The 12,659-nt window shown below is 35.4% G+C and overlaps 1 protein-coding gene across 1 annotated transcript in view; it reads left to right on the top strand.

The window, feature by feature from the left end:
• Nucleotides 1-12,659, top strand: part of LARP1B (La ribonucleoprotein 1B) — a 146,132-nt gene that overhangs the window by 68,529 nt on the left and 64,944 nt on the right.

Genomic DNA, 12,659 nt, shown 5'->3' with positions numbered 1-12,659 from the left:
GTTAACAAGGGGTCTCCATTCTCAATGGGGTCTATATGTCATCATCTCCCAATGCTATTGGACCTTTAATATAACTGTTCAGCTCAGTCCCTTTGCAGTTGATTTTGGATATGTCTCAGGGAGTCTTATTCTCTATGTATGTAGCTCAGCCTTCAGCCAAGGACTCACAGGGGTCTGACCCCCTACTCACAAGGGGTATTGCCCCCTCCAACACTAATTAGCTCCCTCTTCCTCAGTGTTCTGCTCTATAGATTCCACTGCTTCAGCTTCCCTGAATGCTAAGCACTACCTTCCCAGCTCAGCAGGACAGCCATTCTTTGCTTGGGCTGAAGCTTGCTGTGCTGTGGTTGGTAAATTGTACTGAGAAAAGAGAGCTGGGGTGATTGTGGAGTCCACCTTGTGAATTTCTCTTCTTTCAGAGATCGGGATCTTGCATTGCTAGTTACCCAATGCCAAAATAGTTACTTTATATCAGTTTATGGTTATTTTCGTTGGGAGAAGTAGGCTTGTATCAGTTACTCTATCATATGCAGAGGCAGAAGATCATAACTGTTACATCATAAAATTAAAGTCTGACAGTATTAAGTCTTTGTAAAGAATGGCACAATAGGAACTCACATACCACAGTTGGTGCTAGATTAAATTGTTAGAACCATCTTTTTTTAAAAATTGAAGTATTGTTGATTTACAGTATTATATTAATTTCAGGTGTACATCCTGGTGCTTCAGAATTTTTATAGATTATCCTCAATTTAGATTTATTATAAATTATTGGCTATATTCCCTGTGCTATACAATATATACGTGAAGCTTATTTATTTTATACATAGTAGTTTGTACCTCTTAATCCCCTACTCCTGTCTTGCCCCTTCTCACTCCCTCCCCCGACTGGTCACCATTAGTTGTTCTCTATATCTGTGAGTCTGTTTCTGTTTTGTTATATTCATTCATTTATTTTATTTTTTAGATTCCACTTGTAAGTAATAATATACAGTATTTGTCTTCTTTGACTTATTTCCCTAGGCATAATACACACTAGGCCCGTCTGTGTTGTTGCGTGTTACAACCATCTTTGTAAACAGTTTAATATTACTTACTAAAGTTGTCTATTTATGCATCCTAGGAAACATCTATTCCATTTCTAAATGTATGTGTATACACACAGATATCTAATAAGCATCAATTTCATATCATGTCCAAAATAGTATAATGGATAAATTGTGTCTTTGTGTATAATGGTTTGGTATTTAACAGTGAAATAAATTAATCATAGATACAGAAATGGGGATGATTTTTTTCTTTCAATATGTTTTATTCTGATGAAGTTACAAAAGTAGATACAAAATATTTTTTTAAAAAGTAGTTAACTGACTTAGAAAAATAGATAAAGTCCCTGAAGTTTTAAAAATACAAAATAAATTTTCATGTAAAGAACATTTTAAAATATTTTAGATGATAAGACTAACTTAAACTATTTTCAATATAGACCAAACATAGAATGTTGTTCTATAATAAATCTATAGCACACTGGTAATCCATTTGGATTTACAGAATACTTGTTTGGAATAGAATCTGATAATGAGAGAAAACCCAAGTGAATTTCAATGCAGCTGCTTTAGTAAAATTACTGCTATCACAGGTAATATCAGTATCATCCCCCAAAGCCCTTTACAGTCTGAAGTATCAAAATCTAATGCAAAAACAAAGGAAGACTGAGGAACTATTATTTTCCCTCTTTGCCAGAAGTGTACAATAGTAAAAAACCAAATCCAGTTACTGAACTGATATTAGGAGGAAATAATGTCCCTGTTGAAGCTGCTTAGTTTGGTGTACCAGCTGGTATTTTCAGGCCAGAATTCTACAGACAGGAGAGACAGCCACCTACAACCAGGAAAGGGTAACACCAGCACCATGACTGGAGCTGCTTAGAAACAAAGAAATGGGGATGATTTTTATTTTTTATTTTATTTTATTTTTTATTTTTTTTGCGGTATGCGGGCCTCTCACTGTTGTGGCCTCTCCCGTTGCGGAGCACAGGCTCCGGATGCGCAGGCCCAGCGGCCATGGCTCACGGGCCCAGCCGCTCCGCGGCATATGGGATCCTCCCAGACCGGGGCACGAACCCGTATCCCCTGCATCGGCAGGCGGACTCTCAACCACTGCGCCACCAGGGAGGCCCGGGGATGATTTTTAAAGTAATGCCAGTGTAGATCAAATAAGAGAATGGTAAAATGATGATAATTGAAACTAGGTAATGGATATATAGGGCTTCAGTATACTGTTCTATTTTTGCATATGTTAGAAAAATTCCCAAATAAAAATTAAACTAAAAAAGATTTGGTGAATGTTATTCATGGAATATATGTAGTATATTATATTATATTATCATATTAAAATATGATTTTATTTACATAAAGTTCAAAAACAGGGGAAGTGAAATATATTGCTTAGGGGAACTTTCAAAGGTGGCTAACAAAAGAACAGTTAGGAAATGACCTTCACTAAAATCCATAGAGCAGTACCTCTGGAGAAAAGGAAGAGAATGTGATTGGGCAGAAGCAAACAAGGAACTTTAAGGTATTGGCAGTGTTCTGTTAACCTAGATGGTGGTAACAGGTGGTATTCACAGCTATTAATTTTTAAACTGTATACATATAGTTCACACTAAGAATTATTTTAAAAGACCTGGATGAAAGAATTTGGGTTGGCGTAGTCAAGGGAGGCATTATAGAGAAGGGTTAGGCTTAAACTTGGCCCTAGTAATGAATATTCTATATTATAATTAACAAAACACTTAATCTAGGACCCACTGTTTTGTTCAGTACTCCTGACCAAAAAAAAAAAAAAAAAAAAAAAAACCACAAAAAAATATCTTCCTTTGGAACGCATTCTTCTTGACTTCAGTTTCTGTCTTGTTTTTCATTCAGTCATCCATTCTTTGTTCATTCATTACAGATATCGGAGTACCTGTGAGGTGTCAAGCTTAGTGATAGGCACTTGTGTACAGTGTTGAGGAAAATAAATAGCAAGTCCCTGATGTCGTGGAGTTTACAGGCCCAGGGTCCTTTATGTTTCCCCTGTTTGTTGAGCTCAGACTAGGAACCTCTTTTGTATGTTTGATTTAAGGTGTAGACTTGTCAGCCCTAAACAACTGGCTCATTTCTTGCCTTTTCCTGGGACTCTGCTTGATTTATTTTTCAGGTTTCTGTGGCAGAGAAAATTTTTTTTCCCACTGCTAAAACAGTGGTTGTAAAATTTGCCCCCTTATAACTTTTACCAGAATTTCCATCCCTTGATGCACGCAAGAACTTTTCCTTAGTTTTTAGGCACTATCTAGAAATGTACAAAATCAAAACAGAATAGGTAGTCTAGCTAGTGAAGGTAACCAGTTGGCTTGACTTGAAGGGGGAAAATGGAGAAAAGAGAGGTGAGGACAGAAAGTAGCCTCTGGTGCTGTAAGTAGGTGGACTGTCTCTTAAAAAAATGTTAAAGCCTTGTGATTGTTGCAAAGAACAGTGATGATGAAAATGTTGTGTCTCAAAGAAAGTGGATTGAAGAGTGACTAAGAATTCAATACTAAAACAATGTATGTCAATAAATGAAAAATCAGTTTCTAAAGTATCTCCTTAAAAAATAGTGTTTAAGTTAGCTATTACAATGTAAATTATGTAGTTTATAAAATCTGGCCTATTCCTTCTTTGATGGAATTGCAGTGATGTGTAACACAGATGTACTTTTTAATATCCTGATAAAGATAATTTATGAAAAATACAGTTTGCAATTTTTAAATTATTGTTTCTTGAGTAAAGAAAAGTTGTTCAACACTGATAGGTCTAAGACCTAACTTATGTGTCTTCTCTAATGCACTGGAGTTAAATATTATTTGGGAATTGGTTCTAGAGTCCTTTTAAGTTGAAAACTGAGTATGGCCAAAATACTCTTAAAAGTCCTTTAAGCGACTTGTAAAATACGTATGTGGTTTTAAACATAGCCCCACATCATAATATGCATATGTAAATTTATCATATATATAGTAATGTAGCAGGATCATATTTATAAAATATTCGAGTGTTTCACTGTTTGAAGCACTTGAGCAAATTTATGAAGATTCTAACTTGGTGGCTCTTCCTGTTCTTGGTCATCTTTTTCTTAAGAGGCTGATTTTTAAAATAATTCAAATTTAGTCAAGTGTTTCTCAGCTTTTTTAAAACATGAAAGCCTTTAATTATAAAATTAGGTCCTTGAGGATATGGTGAAACTATACTTGTTTAGATACTTCACCTTTTAATCTCTCTTTTTTTTTTTTTGGCCGCACTGCATGGTTTGCAGGATTTCCCCGACCAGGGATCAAACCCAGGCCCCCGGCAGTGGAAGTGCGGAGTCCTAACCACTGGACTGCCAGGGAATTCCCTAGATACTTTACCTTTTAATGGTCAGGACATTATTAAAATGTATGCATCCTTTTGTTGGGTTTTTCTTTATGTGAATTAACATTTTAGGGCTTAATTACTTCACTGCATATGTTCATTGAATAGAATGGCAGTTGCATTAAAAAATAATAACTTAAAAAGTTACTGTAATTGCTGAACAAGTATAATCAAATTTCTTTAAGTTAAAAATGTTAGTACTATTGTGATGTACTGAAATTGAAGATTGGGTAGGTGGGATGGGAGCAGATTGTGAAGTGTCTTTAAATCTATGTAGGAATTTAGAATAAGGAGCAATTGCAGTTCTTACAAAGAAAAGTGGTATGATCAAAATATGGTTTAGTAAGGTTTAATATAACAGGCATTAGCTTAGGTCAGAGCAGTAAATAAGTTAAAACTTATTTATAATAATCCAGGGGTGAAATGAAATGCTGAACCAAAGGGATATGTATAATATGTATGTGAATTTTTTGAACCACCTGTGAGTTAATTATAGACACTATGCCACTTTATCCCTAAATATAAAGCCTGTATCTCTTAAAAACAAATACATTCTCCTACATAACAATAGTTGTCAAACATAGAAAGTTTAGTCTTGATAGAATGCTATATCTAATATATAGCCTATATTTAGATTTCTTTAATTGTCTTAATACTGTCCTTTATAACTTTTTATTTATTTTTTGACACCAACTCCAAGAATCACGTATCGCATTTAGAATTACATAATTTTAATTTTCTATAATTTAGAATAATTCCTCAGCTTTTTTTTTTTTTTTTTTTTTTTTTGCTTTTCATGCCATTGGCTTTTTTTCTTTTTTTTTTTTTTTTTTTTGTCTTTTCCATTACGGTTTATTACAGGATACTGAATATAGTTCCCTGTGCTATACAATAAGATCTTGTTGTTTATCATTTTATATGTAATTGTTTGCATCTGCTAGTCCCAAATGCCCAATCCAGTCCTCCCCTGTCCCCCCTTCCCCTTGGCAACCACAAGTCTGTTCTCTATGTCTGTGAGTCTGTTTCTGTTTTGTAGATAAGTTCATTTGTGTCATATTTTAGATTCCATATGTAAGTGATACCATGTGGTATTTGTCTTTCTGACTTAACTTCACTTAGTATGATAATCTCTAGGTCCATCCAAGTTGCTGCAAATGGCATTATTTCATTCTTTGTTATGGATGAGTAATATTTTATTTTGTATATATATATATATATATATATATATATATATATATATATATACACACACACATACTTACACACCACATCTTCTTATCCATTCATCTGTTGATGGACATGTAGGTTGTTTCTATGTCTTGGCTATTGTAAATAGTGCTACTATGAATATAGGGGTGCAGGCATTGACATTTTTGAAGAATCCAGGCCAATAGTTTTGGAAAATATCCCTCAGTTTAGGTTTGCCTGGTATTTCCATATGACTAGCTTTAGGTTAAATATTTTTGGCAGGAATATTACATAGGTTATGTGCCCTCTTTGGTATATCACCTCAGGAGACATAATGATGTCATTTGGTTTTCATGTTGTCACTTTCCTTCATAGGTCTTCTGCAAACAGATGAAGAAGGTATCTGCTTCCCTTTGTAATTAATAAGTGATCTCTGGAGTAATATTTTAAAGCTGTGTTCCCCAGCAGTCTTCACTTAGTGTTTTAGCTTCCATTGATGACTTTTGCCTGAATCAGTTTTACTATGGTGATAATAAGATGGTAATTTTTTATTTGCTACTCCCTCTATGTCAGTGAGCATTCTTCTGTAAAAGAGAACTTTCCATTCATTTTCTATTTTGTATTTTAACTTTCTCTTCTCTCTCTGTTTCTGTCTCTCTCTCTTTTTAATGTCAGTATGGACTCTTGAATGGAGACCATTCCATTCCAGTTATTCATTTTGATGTTCAAATGTTTCAAATTTGGTCAGGTTAGAACTTTCTCAAGATGGCTCTTGTATACCAATATTATGTCCCCATTGCTTAGCACTTTTCATACCTTATGACATGACAAAATGACATGCTTGCCTTTACTGGGGGGTGTCTTTTTTTTATTATGGTAAAATATGTATACAGAAAATTTACAGTTTTAACCATTTTTGAGTGTACAATTTCCACCTGCTTTTTAAATGTGGTCTTCCCTGGAAAATAAAGTGGAAAATAAAGAAAATAGTGTCAGAGACATAGGAGATACAGTCCCAAGCTCAAACATACATTTGATTGGATTCTCAGAGGAGAGGAGTGAGAGGATAAGGCAGAAATATTATTTGAAGAAATTATGGCTCACATTTTACCAAACTGATGAAAGATATAGCAAGGGATAAATTCAAGAGGTCCTATGAACTCCAAAGAATATAAATATAAAGGAAACCACATCAAGGTTATAATTTAAAACTGCTGAAAATAAATAACAAAAGCCAGAGAAAAAGGACAGATTTCTTTAAAAGCATCAATAGTAAGACTTAGAGCTAACTTTTCAGCAGAAATAATGGAAGTTGGGAGACAATGGGATGGTATAATCACAGTACTGGAAGGGAACTAGTGTTCACAAATAAAGGTAAACAAATAGTTGGAGGGTACACAATATAGGTGAATTTTATGGTATGTAAATTATATCTCAGTGAAGCTGTTTAAAAATGAAGGTGAAATAACCAACAGACATATGAAAACTGAGAAAATGTATTTTCAGCAGATATGCTTTAAAGAAAGTACAAAGGAAATATTTTAGGCAAAGGAAAATGATTCCAGGAAGAAGGTGAAGGTACAAAAAGGAATAAAGAGCAATGGAAATGGTAAATGCATGTGTAGATTTAAATAAATATTGACACTAACCACAACAAAGTTGGTATAACTCTATGGGTAAAGTAGATTTTTAAGGCAAAAAGAATTATTCAAGATTAAATGGGACATTTCATAATCATAAAAAGTTTAGTTGCACCAGAAAATATATTAGTTCTAACTTGTATGCACTTAATAGCAGCCTCAAAATATGTAAGACAAAAATTGATAGGTGTGTATAGACAAATTTATAATCATAGTGGGAGGTTTTAATATACCTTATCAAGAAAGATGCAAGCAGATGAAAAAATCAGTAAGGATGTGGGAAATGTGAACACCACAGTTAAAAAACTTGGCTTAATTGACAGAAATGAAATACTGCACCTGACATCTGCAGAATTCACATTCTTTTCAAGTGCACATTAACCCTTATACCATACACAGAAAAATCAATTCTAGATATATTGTAGTTTTAAATGTGAACGTCAAAATAATAAAACTCATAAAAGATTAAGATAATATTTCCATGATCTTTTAGTACAGAAAGATTTACTAAACAGGAAATAACACAATGAAGCAAATGATTGATAAAATCTACTACATTAAAAAGAACTTTTCAACAGAAGACACCATAAGAGAGTAAGGTAAGGTACAGAGTGGAAAAAAGACATTTACAACATTTTGTAAAGAACTCATACAAATCAATGAGAAAGACAACTGTATAGGAAAATGAGCAATAGAATTGGATAGTCATCAAAAATAATTATCCAAATAAAATATACTAAAGGTTTTCATCATTATTAATAATCAGAGAAATACAAATTAAAACCACAACGAGATAACACATATACCAGAGTGGCTACATATTTAAATTTTTCAAATTTTTGAGATAATTATAGATTTATAGGAAGCTGGAAAAATAGTGCAGAGAGGTCCAGTGTACACTTCACCCAGATAACCTTGAAAGGTTATCTTAGATAATTAAATCTAACTAAATCTGATAGCTTAGATAATTAAACCACAATATTAAAACCAGGAAATTGATGTTTATTATCACAAATGTGTGTGTATACTTCTGTATCATTTTATCACATGTAGATTCACATAACTACCATCAAAGTCAAGGCACTGAATTATTTTATCACCACAAAGATCTCCCTTGTGCTATTAAACTTACACCCATCTGCCTCCCCTCTGCTGTTCCTAATCCCTGGTAGCCATTAATCTGTTCTCCATCTCTATAATGTTGTCATTTTGAGAATGTTATATAAATGGAATCATACAGCATGTTACTGTTTGAGATTGATATATTTTTTTTTAATCTTAATGCCCTTGAGGTCCATCCAAATTGTTGTTTATATCCATAGTTTGGTCCTTTTCAAAAAGACTAAATTTTTAAAAACTGACAATACCAAGTGTTGATGAGGATGTAGAGCAATAGGAACTTTGATATACTGCTAATGGGAATGTAAATAGGTACAACTACTATGAAAACATATTTGCATTTTCTACTAAAGTTGAAGTGCACCACCTGATTCAGCAATTCCACTCCTAGTAAATACTCAATAAAAATGTATGTCATCATAAATCACAGGAATTTTTTTTGGATTCATCTCCTAAAGTAAGGGAAATAAAAACAAGAAAAATAAATGGGACCTAATTAAACTTAAAAGATTTTGCATGGCAAAGGAAACCATCGACAAAAGGAGATGACAACCTACTGAATGGAAGAAATTATTTGCAAACGGTATGACCAATACGGGGTTAATATCCAACATATATAAACAGCTCATACAATGGAACATCAAAAAAAAAAAAAAAAGAAAGAAAAGAAACCTGATTAAAAAATGGGCCAAAGAACTGAAAAAACACTTTTCCTAAGAGGACATGCGAGTGGTTAACAGGCACATGAAAAGATGCTCAGCATCACTAATCATCAGGGAAATGTAAATGAAAACCACAATGAAATATCACCTCACACCTGTCAGGATGGCTCCCATCTAAAAGAACACAATAACAAATGTTGGCAAGGGTTTGGAGAAAAGGGAACCCTCCTACACTGTTGGAGGGAATGTAAATTGGTGGAGCCACTGTGGTAAATAGTATGGAGGTTTCTCAAAAAACTAAAAGTAGAACTACCATGTGACCTGGAATTTCCAGCCCTGGATATATACCTGAAAAAAACAAAAAACACTAATTTAAAAAGACACTTGCACCCAATGTTCATAGCAGCATTATGTACAATTGCCAAAATATGACTGCAACCTAAGTGTGCATCAAAAGATGAATGGATAAAGAAGATGTGGTATACACACACACACACAACATGCATACACACACACACACAATGGAATACTACTCAGCCATAAAAAGAACAAAATTTTGCCATTTGCAGCAAAGTGGATGGACTTGGAGGGCATTATGCTAAGTGAATAAGTCAGAGAAAGACAAATACTGTATGATCTCATTTATATGTGGAATCTAAAAAATACAACAAAGTAGTGAATATAACAAAAAAGAAACAGACTCACAGATACAGAGAACAAACTAGTGGTTACCAGTAGGGAGAGGGAAGGAGGGAGGGGCAATACAGGGGTGGGGTAGTAAGAAGTACAAACTATTAGGTATAGGATAAGCTACAAGGATATATTGTACATATCCAGGGAATATAGCCAATATTTTATAGTAACTGTAAATGGAGTATAAAATTTAAAAATTGTGCATTACTGTGACATATAATATTGTATATCAACTATACTTCAATTTACAAAAAGGTAAAAAAAATATGTTCACCAAATAAGTGTTCTGTAAAAACATATTTATAGCAACATTATTTATGACAGCTATAGTCTGGAAAGGACCTGATGCTCATCAACAGTAGAATGAATTTTTGTATTTATCTTTTTTTTTTTTTTTTTTTTTTTTTTTTGCGGTATGCGGGCCTCTCACTGTTGTGGCCTCCCCCGTTGCGGAGCACAGGCTCCGGATGCGCAGGCCCAGCGGCCATGGCTCACGGGCCCAGCCGCTCCGCGGCATATGGGATCCTCCCAGACCGGGGCACGAACCCGTATCCCCTGCATCGGCAGGCGGACTCTCAACCACTGCGCCACCAGGGAGGCCCTGTATTTATCTTTTTTAAAAAAATAAATTAATTTTTAGTTTTATCTGCGTTGGGTCTTCGTTGCTGCACGTGGGCTTTCTCTAGTTGCGGTGAGCGGGGCCTGCTCTTCGTTGTGGTGTGCAGGCTTCTCATTGCGGTGGCTTCTCTTGTTGCAGAACACGGGCTCTAAGCATGCAGGCTTCAGTAGCTGTGGCACGTGGGCTCAGTAGTTGTGGCTCGTGGGCTCTAGAGCGCAGGCTCAGTAGTTGTGGTGCACAGGCTTAGTTGCTCCATGGCATGTGGGATCTTCCCGGACTAGGGCTCAAACCTGTGTCCCCTGCATTGGCAGACAGATCGTTAACCACTGTGCCACGGGGGAAGTCCCTAGAATGGATTTTTTTTAAAATTGTGGTTTGATCATACAATAGAGTACCGTAGAGCAGGGATGGACAAACTTTTTCTGTAAAGAGCTGTGTAGTAAATATTTTAGGCTTTGTATGTCATACATTGACTATGGCAACTACTCAACCCTGCAGTTGTAGCATTGGAGCAGCCGTGTGCAATATGTAAACAAATGGATGTGGTTGTGTTCCAATGAAACTATTTACAAAGACAAACTTTGGCCTTTAGGGGCTGTAGTTTGTTGACCTCTGCTGTAGAGCCACAACCTATAGATGAATCTCATAAAGATAATTTTGTGTTAAAGAAAACATACATTATGATTACTTTTTTATAAAATTCAAAAACAGGCAAAATGAATCTATAGAATTAAAGTATGAGTATTGGCTGTCTTTAGGAAGAAAGACAGGGCAGTGATAGGAAGGAGCATGAAGGGTACTTCTAGTGTGATAGTTATATCATCTTTACCCGAATGGTGGTTCCACAGGTCTGTTCACTTTTGACTTATTGAGATATATACCTATGATTTATGCCCTTCTCTAGTGTGTGTGTATACATATATATGTAAACTGGGGTGTGTTATACCATAATTAGTTTTTTTTTCATAATTAGTTTTAAAAGTTAAAAACAAAACAGAAACGTATTATTTGTGTTCCCATCAGAATAGAACTGTGTTTATTCATTTATGGCATATGATAAACATACAATAAATGTTCATTGAAGTGGGAATTGGTAATAGCAAGCTCTGTAGCAAGATAAGGGACAATGAAGAGTAATGACTCAATTAGCTTGAAGAGGTTATTGAAGACTTTTGGGAAAGCAATTTTGGTATAGGGGAAGTAATCATTTAAGGCATTTTCATGAAAAGAAGATAGATCCTAGTTTAAAAGGCTAACTGTATCTAATAAATGGTGTGAACTGTCAAGTAACATTCATGTTTGAAGACAGAAGGAAAAGATTGTTTGGATAGCTGTTAAGAGCAAGATGCCACAACTATTTTGTAATGGTGATGTTTAATTTGGCTCATCAGACAGATACTTTTGTCATGTCTTTTACCTCCTTACACTATTTTAGATGTTACTCTGTAAAGGATCATGGACCAATTAGCACTGAGGAGTAGTGTAGATGTGATACAGCGTTTACTGGGAAAACTTACCAGAAGTAATAGAATGCAAGTAGTCCCTCAAACTCTTTTTTTTTTCTTTCCCCACAGCTTCAGCCAGGCTTCGATAGTCTTTGTGCATTATGGCCCGATGACCTTCCAGTAGAGAATGGCCTCCACCTCTGTAATGTTTTACATATATGTAGGTCAGGGCAGGGAACATCTATGTGATTATGTAACAAAAATTAGAAAGGGACCCTAGGGGCAGGGATGGGCCCATTTATCCTTTGAGCTAACAGCTTAGACCTACGCAGTATCCTTGCTACTAAGCTTATAAAAGGGGTTTGGAAATGAACCTTCAGAGCCATCTAGGATTATGTTTCATCACATGTTTCCCACTATTAGAAAAAGAGCAGAAACTTCTTGGACTAGTGTTAAAGGTCTATTAACTTTCTCCAGCTTCCTTACCAGACCATTGGTTCTAAACAAATCTTGTCATTTACTGAATTATCTTCTAATAAATGATTGCTTATTCGAAGCTTCTCATCTTTTTTTGTTTGTTTGTTTTTGTTTTTTGTTTTTTTTTTTTTTTGCAGTACTCGGGCCTCTCACTGTCGCGGCCTCTCCCATTGCGGAGCACAGGCTCCGGATGTGCAGGCTCAGCGGCCATGGCTCACGGGCCCATCCGCTCCGCGGCATGTGGGATCTTCCCGGACCGGGGCACGAACCCGCGTCCCCTGCATCAGCAGGAGGACTCTCAACCACTGCGCCACCAGGGAAGCCCCCAAGCTTCTCATCTTTGCTCATAGTACCTAATTTAGGATGCTTTTCCCTTTCTCTAAATTCTC

This window comes from Mesoplodon mirus (genome assembly GCF_964341445.2).
Source record: "Mesoplodon mirus genome assembly, chromosome: 2".
Taxonomy (NCBI): Eukaryota; Metazoa; Chordata; class Mammalia; order Artiodactyla; family Ziphiidae; genus Mesoplodon; species Mesoplodon mirus.
This window is presented reverse-complemented; position numbering and strand designations above follow the sequence as displayed.